The following is a 13,726-nucleotide window of genomic DNA, read 5'->3' as shown; positions in this document are numbered from 1 at the left end:
CTGAGAATTGAATTGCACCTCTAACCTAACTACGCTACCCAACCTGCTGATAAAAGGTCGAATTCCACAGGGCGCACGAAATGTCGATCAAATCCGTTAAAGTTCGCCTAAGAAAAACAAGCAAACAATCAGATCTAACTGAGTTGATGATGGACCGGATCTCGAAAGGCGAGAGACTTGAATAAAGACGTATGAGAAAGGGAGGGTCGAGAGAGGCTTATTGCACGATCCACCCAACTTAGCTAAGCTAATAAATGCTGCATAAGAGAGTGGGAGGGCGGCCCCTACCAAATCCAAGTCATTGGATTTGTTTTTTGTAACATAGGAAGGAGGTACATAGCATCTCTTGTACAGGGAAGAAGCTTAGATCCAATCGAACTCCTGGTAGGAATTCCTCAGGGTGTATTACGGGTTTTGTTATTAATTTTCTTTCAGTTCTTTTCTTTCTAAGAGATGGAATAGAATATAACCCGGTTGAAGCGTAATGATCATACATATGTAATGCATTGTATGTCCCATACCCATTCTTCCTTCTAGCCTTTCCCGGGAGTCGATGACTATTCATAGCTATTATCGGTCTTTGGGGACTTATCATACTTGTCACAAGCATATTTATTTTACAAATTATCACACACCCAACTTATTAACTTATCTAAGTTAAGACTTGTGTTTCAATATCACGGAACATCTCTTTTTCTTAAAAATGAAATACAGGATTATTTTGGTAAAGTTGTTGGAGCACACGAAATATTCCATCCCGACTCAAAACAAAAGAATCTTCAAAATTCTGCAATGATGAATGAATGGAAAAACTGGTTAAGGGGTCATTATCACTATGATTTATATCCAATTAGATGGGCAAAATTATTCCCACAAAAATGTTGACACCAAAGAAGAGTTCGACCCAATGCTTGATTTCTGTCCTAGTGGATCTTGATTCGCCATTCTAAGTATATTTCTTACTGTTCATATGTTATGATATGAATATACCACACCAATTCGGGATGATGAGATTCCATCGATACAGAGTCAATTCCAATAGACTTATTGTAGGGTCCCATTGGTGTGCATCCAGTAGGAATTGAACCTACGAATTTGCCAATTATGAGTTGGGCGCTTTAACCATTCAGCCATGGATGCTTAGCGGGGATCCTCGTACATGGTGAATAACCAAATTCCAATTTCAATTCAATCTTTAGTTTAGGATAAATCAATGCAATTTAAGAGGCCTCAATGAAAGGACATCAATTCCGGATTTTCTAATTGATTGAGAGAGATCAATCATTCTCACTATTTCTTAGATTCATGGCCCCAATTCAGTGGGATCTTTCATTCACATTTTTTTCCATCAATCCCGTTTTATAAAACTCTTAGACTCCCGAATTTTGAGTATACTACTTTCACGCAATTCACAGGGTTCAACAAGCAATCGATATTTCACGATCAAGGGAGGGTGTAGTACTATTTTTAGTAGCGGTTCTTCCTTATATATCGTATTAACAATCGAAAGATGGTCGAAAAAATCTCTATTTGACAAGGTTTCTTCCTCTACCTATGAATTTCATTGGACCCAGAAATGAGACGAAGAAGATTTCGGCTCTTCCAATATCAATAGGTTGATTGTTTCGCTCCTGTATCTTCTTCAAAAAAGTAAAAAAGATCTCTGAGAGCTCTTTCCTGGATCCGAAAGAGAGTACTTGGGTTCTCCCAATAACTCAAAAGTGTATCATGCCTGAATCTAACTGGGGTTCGCGGTGGTGGAGGAACTGGATCGGAAAAAAGAAGAGGGATTCCTCTTGTAATATATCTAATGAAACCGTCGCTGGAATTGAGATCTCATTCAAAGAGAAAGATATCAAATATCTGGAGTTTCTTTTTGTATATTATATGGATGATCAGATCCGCAAGCACCATGATTGGGAATTCTTTGATCGTCTTTCTCCGAGGAAGAGGAAAAAGATAATCAACTTGAATTCGGGACCGCTATTCGAAATCTTAGTGAAAGACTAGATTTGTTACCTCTTGCTTTTCGTGAAAAAATACCAATTGAGCTTCTTCAAACAACAAGAAGTTGGGTCAACTATTCAATCAAATGATATTGAGCATCTTTTTTTCCCATCTCTTCTCGAGAAAGAAGTGGGCTATTTCTTTGCAAAATTGTGCTCAATTTCATATGTGGCAATTCCTCCAAGATCTCTTCATTATTTAGGGGAAGAATCTGCACGAATCGGATTTTTTGAGGAAGATATCGAGAGAGAATTGGATTTAGTTAGACAATGTGTGGTTGGTAAGGATCGGTTTTTTAGCAAGGTACGGAATGTCTTGTCAAATATTCAATATGATTCCACAAGATCTAGTTTCGTTCAAGTAACAGATTTTAGCCAATTGAAAGGATCTGATGATCAATCCAAAGATCATTTCGATTCCATTAGCAATGAGGATTCGGAATATCACACATTTCTCAATCAAAGAGAGATTCAACAACTAAAAGAAAGATTGATTCTTTGGGATCTTTCCTTTCTTCAAACAGAACGAATAGAGATAGAATCAGACCGATTCCCTAAATGTTTTTCTGGATATTGCTCAATGTCCCGACTATTCACGGAACGTGAGAAGCAGATGAATAATCATCCGATTTCGGGGAAGAAATCGAACAATTTCTCGGGAATCCTACAAGATCCATACGTTCTTTTTTCTCTGACAGATGGTAAGAACTGAATATGGGTTCGAATCCTATTGAGAGGTTCACTAGAGATCAGAAATTGTTGAAGAAAGAAGAATCTTTTGTCCCTTTCTTCCAGGCGATCGTAAAAGAAAGAAATAGTTAGTTAAGTTAATATATTCAAGATAATTACTTTCAAAATAACGTCTCAATTCATCCCATTGAATCAGATACGTGTGATATGGTTCCGAAGGATGAACTGGATATGGACAGTTACAATCAGATTTCATTCTTGAACATAAATCCATCATTTATTTATTTCATCTATTCCATGACCGGAACTGGAGGGGATACACCTTACACCACGATTTTGAATCAGAAGAGAGATTGAAAGAAATGGAAGATCTATTCACTCTATTAATAACCGAGCCAGATCTGGCGTATCATAAGGGATTTGCCTTGATTCCTACAGGTTGGATCAAAAAGAATTCTTTCATGAGGTATGAAAGGGATGAATCGAAAAGGATTTCTTGGTTCTACCTCCTCTTTTTTATGAAGAGAATGAATCGAAGGATCAGACAAAAATGGGTACGGCCCTCCCCCGGGAATGATTTGGAAGATCCAAAACAAAAAAGAGTGGTATTTGCTAGCAACAACATAATGGAAGCAGTCAATCAATCTATATTGATCCGAAATCAGATTCAAATCCAATATAAGTACATAAGTATTGAATCGATTCTTTGTTAATGAATAGATCCGATCCCAACTTAGAATATGGAATGAAAAGGGATCAAGAAAAAGGGTCAGAAGAAATGGTTCGATCCTCTTCCTCTTTTCTTTCTCGAACCGAGAGATCCATGAATCAGGATTCTAATGAAGCATATAGATACAAATGGTTCAATGGGAGCAAGAATTTCCAGGAACATTTCATTTCTGAACAGAAGAGCCATTTTCAAGTAGTGTTCGATCGATTACGTATTAATCTATATTCGATGGATTGGTCTGAGGTTATCGAGAAAAAAGATTTGTCTAAGTCACTTCCTTTCTTTTTGTCCAAGTTTCTTCTACTTCTAACTCACTTCCTTTTTTCTTTGAGAGTTTTGGGAATATCCCCATTAATAGGCCCGAGATCCACATCTATGAATTGAAAGGTCCGAATGATCAACTCTAGAATCAGTTGTTAGAATCAAGAGGTCTGAAAAGAGTTTGAATTTGACAAAATGGAAACCCTGATTATTGGATGATCATGAGACTTCCCAAAAAGAGAAATTCTTGATCAAGAACAATATAACCATTTTTCTTCAAAAAGATACCAAAGTGGATGATTTACTCATTCCATACTAGAAAGAATCGCAGGAAATACTTTGATAACACTCTCCTATTTCTCAATGATATCCCACGATCAAGACAATTGGCTAAATCCCGTGAAACCATTTCATAGAAGTTCATTGATATCTTCTTTTTATAAAGCAACTCTACTTCGATTCTTAAATAATCCACATCACTTCTGTCTGCTTCAATTGTAACAAAAGATTCCCTTTCTTTTCATGTATGTTGATTATGTGGAAAAGGCCCGTATCAATAATTCTGATTTGTGAGGTATGGACAATTCCTCAATATCTTGTTCATTCGCAACAAAATCTTTTCTTTCCGCGGCGGTAAAAAAAATATGTTGGGAGAGAGATAATATTTCACCAATAGAGTCACAGGTATCTAACATATGAATACCTAACGATTTTACACAAAGTGGAAAGGTACAACTTGTACAAGTCTTTCCATTTTCCAATTTGATCCGATCCATTCGTTCTTCGAGCTATTTACTCGATCGCAGACATTTCTGGAACACCTCTAACCTAACAGAGGGACAAATAGTCAATTTTGAAAGAACTTATTGTCAACCTCTTTCAGATATGAATCTATCTTATTCAGAGGGGAAGAACTTGCATCAGTATCTCAATTTCAATTCAAAGATGGGGCTTTGATTCACACTCCATGTTCTGAGAAAGATTTACCATCCGAAAAGAGGAAAAAACGAAACGGGTCTTTATCTAAAGAAATGCCTTGATCAAGGGCAGATGTATAGAACCTTTCAACGAGATAGTGCTTTTTCAACTCTCTCAATTTGTAAAGGAATCTATTCCAAACATATATGTCATGGTTCCTTACTTCGACAGGGTACAAATATCTTACCATTTTGAGTTTAGAGACTTTTTCAGACCTATTGCCGATACTAAGTAGCAGCCACTAATTAATTTGTATCCATTTTTCATGAGATTATGCATGGATCAGATATATCATGGCTCATTCTTCACAAAAAATTGTGTGTCTTCCATAGTGGAATAAATGAGATTTCGAGTCAGTGTTTACATAATCTTCTTCTGTCCCAAGAAATGATTCATCGAAATAAATAATGAGTCACCATCGATATCGACACATCTGAGATCGCCAAATATTCGGGAGTTCCTCTATTCATTCAATCCTTTTCCTTCTTCTTCTTGCTGTATATCTCGTTCGTACACATCTTTTCTTTGTTTCTCGAGCCTATAGTGAGTTACAGACAGAGTGAGAAAAGGTCAAATCTTTATTGAGTTGCGAAAAGGATAGGTATCCCACATCTTCACTTCATTCTTTATGGTTAAAGAATCTCTTTCTAGTTGCTCTGGAACAATTAGGAGATTCTCTAGAAGAAATAGGGTAGGGGTAGGGGGAGGGGTTTCCGCTTCTGGTGGCAACATGCTATGGGGTGGCGGTCCCTCTTATGGGGTCAAATCAATACGTTCGAAGAAGAAAGATTTGAATATCAATCTCACTCATAAGTATCATACCAAATTCCATCAATAGAATAGCTTTTTCGAGAAATACGAGACATTTAAGTCATACAAGTAAAGAGATATATTATTCATATAAGACAAAATGTGAACGGTTATTGGATTGATGAGAAAGAAAGAGAATTCTTGGTTCACCACCTTAACGACAGAAAAAAGGATTGATCAAATTCTATTGGTTCTGACTCATAGTGAGAATTTCTCAAAGAATGACTCTGGTTGGTTATCAAATGATTGAACAACCGGGAGTAATTGACTTACGAGACTTAGTGGACATTCATCTTTAGCAGAAAGACAGACATTCCTTGCTCATTATCAGACAATCACTTATTCACAAACCTCGTGTGTGGCTAATAGTTTGTTTGAATTTCCCATCTCATGGAAAACCCTTTTCCCTCCGCTTAACCCTATCCCCGCGGGTATTTTAGTGATAGATTCTATAGGAACTGGACGATCCATCCTATTTGGTCAAATACCTAGCGACAAACTCCTATCTTCCTTTCATTACAGGTATTTCTGAACAAGTTCCTGGATAACAAGCCTAAGGGTTTGATTATTGATTGATGATAGTGGCGAATGATAGTGACGATATCGACCGTGACCTTGAGGCTGAAGCTTCTAAGATGAATGCGCTATGGATATGATGCCGGAAATAGACCGATTTGATATCACCCTGAAATTAGAATTAGCAAAAGCAATGTCTCCTTGCATAATATGGATTCCAAAGATGAATGATCTGGATGGATGTGAATGAGTCGAATTACTTATCCCTTGGTCTATTAGTGAACTATCTCTCCAGGGATTGTGAAAGATGTTCCACCTACTAAAATCTTTCGACTGAAACGAGAATCTCGATAACCTAAACAAAAATGCAGAAGTGAGCCTACTCCTCTCTCTCCCCCTTTTTTAGCCAACACCATCAACCCCATTCATTTTTCACCTTGAATGAGTCCCAAAAATCTCAATAAATAGAAGGAAAGGAGATCAGAAAGATACGTGGACGACTTGACTCTTGTATAGGTCGGTCGGATGTTTCCGTGAACAGTAAGCAGCGGATCTCCCCTGATTTTGGGAAAGCTGGTGGCGTGAATTCTTTCAAGGCAAGGGGTCTGATCGACATTCTTGTTTACTGTGATCCGGTCGAGGTGGTTTTCGTTTACCAGCGCGTAGGTGGTCTAAGTTCCTATGACCGAGTCTTTCTGACCCATGTGAGCATCTTTTCTTAATGTATTAAAAAGGGCCTCTCTAACCGGTGAAAAGTGGTGGGTGTCCACTAACGGCCATTCCTTGCTCGGCTCCAATAATGCAAATCCGGGAGGAGTCAGTAGTTTGGCACTGGATCCCTTCGGATCTGGAGAACGTGGGACGCTGGGTCAGGGTTTGGTGAACCAACCGGTCACTCCTCTCCTTTACAGTCGAGCTGCTTCTCTCCTATTGATTCTTGAACTCGGTAATATAGGATTTTGATTGAATGAATTGAATCTCCTTCACCTTCTTTACACGAGGTAAAGCGTCTTCGCTCCTCTAGTTTCAGTATGGGGCCCCTTTTTTGTTGCCTAGATTACACCTTCGAAATACCCCTAAAGGGAATTTTGCTATACTTCCCTCAATCTTCACTTTATGCCACGCCAACTGCCCTTTCGTCATAAGGCGTGGAATTAGACCAAGGGGAATCTCCATAGGAACTAGTCCCTCAGATTTCGCACGTAGGAGATCGAGACACTGCCCCAGGGCTATGGACAAGTAGATCGATCGCCCTATCTCAACAACTACATAGAGGGTCTGACGTTGTATATATGTACTTTGATTTCTTTCCCCCCGTAAGATAAATATCACAACCAATATTCTCAGAAAGGAGATTTTGAGATATCGGTAGTTGTCCAGTCGTACCCAAATAGTAAGACTCTAGAGGAAAATGCACCTAAGATCAAATATTTCAAGCCGGCTTCCGTGGAAAATTCAGACTTTCTTTTGAATGCTGTCATCACATAAAAACATAAACTTTGAGGCTCAATAGCTAAATACATGGAAATTGAATCATGAGTCGAGATCATAAAGAGCATACTACGAGTAGGAAGTAGAATTAATACAATGAATTCAAAAGCATCAAACCTCTCTTGTTCGAAAGAATCGAAACACATCGAAGTGGTACCAACCGTACTTAATAATAGAAGGATTTGGCAGAAATATGTAAAATTGTCCCTCCTAAAAAGATTATTCCAGAATAAATGGGCAATAGTTAGGAGAGGTGCGCCAGCGGCGAGTAGAAGTAAGGTTATTAGATACCTCAGAAAAGCCCGGCCAGAACCACACGTGCAAGTTTCCCTGCATGTGGCTCGTCCATGATAACTTCTTCAAATTTGCGTGAACTAGCGGACCGATCACTCAGTGTGGATGCTCCCTCCAGCATGAGCGAACCCTTTCGGAACTGGTTAGGAATGGGCGCCACGAGACCAGCCCGAATCCAGCCAGGTTCTCTTTCTTCTCATGTCCCCTTCCCACACAATTCTACCTTGTCTTGGGGCTTGGCTTTACGAGAGAAAGCCCGCAAAAAAGTCTCTCTTCCTTCCCGTCCCGGATCATATTCTGATGCGTCCACAGAAGAGGAAATCGCAATGCATCTTGCTTAGCAGGCGTAGCTTGGAGTGGGAGTGTATGTAGGGTGGGTAGTAAGGTAAGGAGGCCACCAGAGAGGAAGCCAAACGACCTATTAAGCGCAGCTAAGCTAGGAGAAAGCCAGGTGCCGGAGGTAAGCTCTATTCGGGCCGGAGCATTGATTCCCCATAACAAATAGGCTAGCTCGAGATCTCAATTGCCTATCCTGTGTTCGAGAAGGTCCCGTAGTTCCTTGGCAGCACCTCGAGGTTTTGTTGTCTTACATGAGACTCGAGATATATATTCCTCACTCCATGGCACCTTTCGCTCATCCATTCCGCCCGTGCAGACGCCCTTTTTCATTATCATCTACCGCCCTTTCTTTCCTCCCGGCTATTCACGCATGAGGAACATCGTATGTATGCTCGACTTCGGGTGCCGGTGCTATAGGTAGGAGTACATTATGGCAGGATCAGTCACTGGGGCAAACCAACCCTCCTCCAAGAAGAATTGTGCTATGCCCCCCCGATCCCTATAGATGGAAGGAGCTGCCTGGTGATCCCTAGGTTGCAGCACGTCTGGTCATTAACTCCTCGCGCCGCTGCCGCCGTTTCTAGGACCGACTGACGCCTCACCTGCACAGGTACCTATGTAGTGTAGTGTCGGTGGCACATTCAACATAGCGTTCTGACTCATGTGCCTTCCAGAACCAGGGGTCTTCGAGCCTGCTGCGTACGATTAGCCAGCCTTGCGGCGGCAAAAGGATTAGACGTCCCCCCATGCTACGGTTCCCTGCGGCCCAAACCCGGTGCCACATTAGGTTAGGGAGTTGTGCGATAGCTCCTCTGCATCCCCGTGCTGCCCTCCTAGGCGCGCAACACTAAGTAATCCAAGCCAACCCACATTACTGACTAATAGTGAATAATCATATTTCTTAGAGGTACTAAATACAACTCCATGAATGAGCAAAATGAAAGTTGCATTAATGATAAAGATCTCTGGGGAAACCGCTAAAAAAAGATTGAACATGTGGGAGGATCCGAACGAATTCTGCTTTCATTTCCCCCGTATAGAGCACTGAGTTACTTAAATTTCGGTCTTCAACAGGCAGGCTGCACTAACGACGGCGGCTAGGAGGGATCGCTAGACCAGCAGCCAGACCAACAATGAATATGTAATTCTTGTGATTCTACACCAGGCTCAACAATAAAGAATTTTATGTCGAAAGAAAGGGGATCCTCTAAACGAAAAAGGAGTCCATGACCCCGCGTATGAGGTCGAATTCCACACTTTTCTCTCGAGTATACCCATCATTACCAAAAAATGGACGTCACTTTGGGACACATGCGGATAGCCGCCCTATCGAAAGGGCTAAAAGTCAGCCAAAAGAGCTCAACCTCTTTTTTTTTTAGTTCCCTTTGAGTTCCACTTCTCAAGGAAAGTCCCCGAGTCGAGTCTTTGCGAGTTCATCCCAAACAAAGCTCACCCCTTCTTTCTGGGTCTTGGTCAGGAAGATGCAGATAAAACGCCAATAGCCTGATACGGCATAAGCTTTAAAGAAGAGAGCTATCAATCATCATCAATTTGTCTTTCTCTCTCTCTTCCGAAACGAAACAAAATCCATCAATAAATGACGAACCCCCTTATACAGATGATAGGACAGGGCTAAGGCAGTAATCTCGACGGAGATTAGGATGAGCTTTGATGAATAAAAGAGGAATATGTAGAAATTCTCATGGGTGAAGCAAATCAAACCCATTTTCAGACAAAGAAGATAAAAAAACAAAACGAGAGTGGCTAGGAAAGCCCCGGAGATTCTATGGAAAATTGGAAACGTCGAAGTGAGCTGTGGTTATAAATAGAAAGATGAGGAGATAACGGGCGAAGGATATTCATGATATTAGGTTCGATTTATGTTCTCTCGCTCTCCCTATTCTTTATGGTCGAGTAGCTTCGCTTATTCGCCTCTACACCTCGGGCTCATAGCTTCGCTCCTTGATCGCGGAGCGGCATACCGAAAAAGAAAGAAAAGAAGAAGAAAAAGCCCATCTTCCATTAGGGCCCCTCTTTCACTATCAAGAGTGGGGCGAGACTATATTGCTAGAAGCTGATTTTGCATTCTTGGAAAATGAAAGAGAGAAGATTGCGTTCAATATTGCGTTTGACCTAATAGTTTATGGAGCTATCATCTTTCCTAAGCTGCGTTACCCGCCGGGAAAAAGATTTGTGCTTTTTTCCAAGTTCTCAGGATCAAAGCAAAGCGCTGCGCATGCGGAAATAGAAATCCGAGCGAGACAATCCCCGGCAGAGGATTTTGGCCTGGACCTGTTCTTCAAGGACCCCCCCTGTCCTGGCTTTGAACAACCCTTTCTTTCAGTTGGGCCTATACAATCGCCCTTATGCGGGTTGGATCCCTTTCCCCGTACACATCCATATCGGGTTCGCCTCCTCAATCAACGGTAACTTCTACTTCTTCCCGTGGAGGCAGATCGAGATACATGTCCCACCCAGGGAAAGAGTTTGAGCTCGATGCGCCTGAACCCCGAAACATCTTGACCTCGGCTAAGTCCGGGAAGCCGCTTACCGACTGTACACTCATCCCAAGAATCAAAATCAAGTCCTTTTAAAGAGAATGCGAAAAGCTAATGATATGAACCAAAAGGCATCAATCATACAATATACTTCAATGAAGATGTGAAGAAAAGGTTGTCAAAATTATCCACAGATGTTCAATTCATGCAACATTGAAGAAGAAAGAAGTTTGATTGTTATAAATTTTGGGTGGGTTATAATTTAGAGTAATTTAGAGTTATTATATTTTAAGACATTTTATTTACTTTAGGTTACATTTACATAATGACTAATTATGGGTATAAAGTATGAAGGTTACAACTCTTGTAATGCCTTTAATAGTTTCATTTTTGAGGCTATATAAAGCCATGTATGTTGTATTTGTAAGTAGACTTGGAAAATATATTGTAAAAGGAGCATTTGTGCTTTCTTTAGCCAATGACTAAGTTTATTTGCAATTCTATGTAGTTTAGGTTGCATGTAGAATCATTCAAGCTCGACATGATCAATCTTGCTTGTGGACTGATTCGAATCTCAAACAAGTGTTTGAGATATTTGATCAACAAGAATCATTCAAGCTAGACATGATCGATCTTGCTTGTGGAGTGATTTGAATCTCAAACAATGTTCTAGCGTTGAGATATTCGATCAACAAGGAAATCTGAATCTTACTCTCCTTGTAGTGGTTCCTTATCTTATCAGCTAAGATCCTTCTTTATTATCAAAATGAATAAGAGGTTGAGCTCAACATTCAACCTAAACCTTTTTCTGGATGTTGAGAACCCCAAGAAGATCTCGTACTCTTTCATGTGCAATCATTGGAGTTTGTGAACTTCGAGTTTGGACTAAACTAATAAGGATGCCCATATATACGAAATCCTAAATGAAGAGCTCCCTCGTTTCCACCAACAACTGGCAAAAGAATGATGGGAATGAAAAAGAGCGAACGGGAAGCGCTTCGCTGATGTACTAACCCAACAAAGAAAGATTGTTGACAGTATGTGCCTCTCTTCTTTCTTTTCTTGTTCGACGCTCAGGATCTTGCCCTCCCTAGGTACTCAAATCATAATGGAAATTTGTAAATCCCCATACTTTTTTCTTTTTCGATTGAGTCTATAGGCGTGAAATATGGTCTATTATCGACCTCTCTATATGAAAGCGTGCAAAGATGCCTTCTCCCATAGGCTTAGAAAGAGCGCAACTAATCAAAGTGAGACCAGCTCGACTCGGATATCGAAAAAAAGTAGATTTGTGTGTAACCAACTCCAGCTCCGGGAATCCATATATGAATTTTGAAGAGTAAAACGTAATCGAATGAATCCATGCCGGCCATGCTAATGATAGAGTACGACATATGAGCTCAGACCCTTATGTGAGCTTACCTACGCTAGCCTCCCCGCACGTGCCGATGTCCGCCTCGCTACTCTATTTTCTTTCAGGCATATTCCACTAATTCCTGATTTTTAGTAAGGTATCATTATGCCCCTATGAAATCACACATTTTTGCGCACGTGGATCTAACTTGAGATCTATGATATTTATTGCTTTAACACGTCCCGTCCTCTTGCTGAAAGAAATACGACCGATCGACGATACAGACAGATATGTGAGATGGTCGATAGAGGTTCCCTATATTGGAGAGTGGAAGGAGAAGTCTCCATTTACATAACGGAAAGGATGGGAATGAAGAACGGGCGCCCAGCCCATGCATCCCGAGCAGAGAGCTAACCAGGAATGGGCTGCATTTGAATAAAAGAAGGAACTCAACCGAAGAACTACAATTGAAACAAGACCAGGAAAGAAGAAGAACAAAAAACAAGATATTTCTCAGGAAACCCAGAAACTCAAATTGAAATCGTCGAAAGCTTTGCTTTTGGTTGAATTTCGCTGTAGCTTGCTGATATGCTTGTTCGAGAAATTCCTGACTCTCTTTGATATTCTCTATGGATTCTGGGCTAGATACCTAAGTTAGTAACTAGCATAGTGGGGGAAAAGCCTAACACAAACAAACAAAGAGTATTGAACCTTAATAAAAGCATAAGTCTGCCCCATGCTCCTTCGGTATGTTATTGATTTCGTTCTTTCATGTGCTTTCTGGAATCCTAATTCTTCTTATACCATCGCTCGGCGGATCCGCCTACTATAACATCAATCTCGTTGAAGTCGAAAAAAGGCCTATTTTGAGCATGTTCATTTCCTCTCGTACGTTCATGATATTGCTTGAACATGGCGCTAAAAGAAATTCACTCCAATGGACTTAGCTGCTCGTGTAACAACTCTCTTCAAATGGGCTTGCTACCTCGATTTCTGACTTGAATATAGACCTTTGTCCTATTCTTTTATCATAACCTTGGGTATTGCCATATACCTCCTCCTTCGGCATGAAGAACGAGGAATTCCTCCTTATGGTATCATATTCATTCTCCCATTCACGCCTTTGTTATATGTTCAAATGGAATTTCCTTTCGTAGGCTCAAAAAGGGGTCGGTCATTCTTCAGATCTTTGTTGATTGGCCGGCATGGGATAACCTATTTGAAAGAAAGAGATTTGTGTAACGTCTTGGTGTACCGAACTTGGCTTATACACATTCTAATACTATACTGCATCCGCCAGCCGAACAAGTAAGAATCTCCCCCGGTGTGGTGGCTCCTGCTTTGCCTGATTGATTGGCTATTGAGAGAGAAGACATTTATGTTATACCAGCAGACGGAGCAGACATGGCAATCAAAAGAATGAGCCAAAACCGAACAAGCAAGGCCCCAAATGCCGACCTAAGAAGGACGCTTGCAGGAGAGTTTAGAGTTTCCCGACAGGTCGATATACAACCGACAGGTGAATGCTTTACCAAACTCGTGTACAACTTCTTGAATGTGTATTGATTTTCGCTTAAACCATGCTTGGTTTCCTAAACTCTTTCTCCCCTGAACAAGCTCAAAACCATAAAGAAAATATCTCTATAAAGCAGAATACAAATGTGCTGCAGAGAAGGAAGAAAGACGAAGAATGCTATGAGAGCTTGGACGGAATAAGGTCTAGGGGAGACAGACCGCCTTTTTCTAACATGTGACGAGA

At 40.6% G+C, this 13,726-nt stretch overlaps 1 non-coding gene across 1 annotated transcript; it reads right to left on the bottom strand.

Annotated features, from left to right (window-relative positions):
• Positions 1 to 1,066: 1,066 nt before the first annotated feature.
• TRNAM-CAU lies at positions 1,067 to 1,140 on the bottom strand. The gene has a single exon. It is a non-coding gene; the product is annotated as a tRNA-Met (tRNA).
• Between the last annotated feature and the right edge of the window lie 12,586 nt (positions 1,141 to 13,726).

The sequence above is a fragment of the Cucurbita maxima genome, unplaced genomic scaffold (assembly GCF_002738345.1).
Source record: "Cucurbita maxima cultivar Rimu unplaced genomic scaffold, Cmax_1.0 Cma_Scf00020, whole genome shotgun sequence".
Lineage (NCBI taxonomy): Eukaryota > Viridiplantae > Streptophyta > Magnoliopsida > Cucurbitales > Cucurbitaceae > Cucurbita > Cucurbita maxima.
This window is presented reverse-complemented; position numbering and strand designations above follow the sequence as displayed.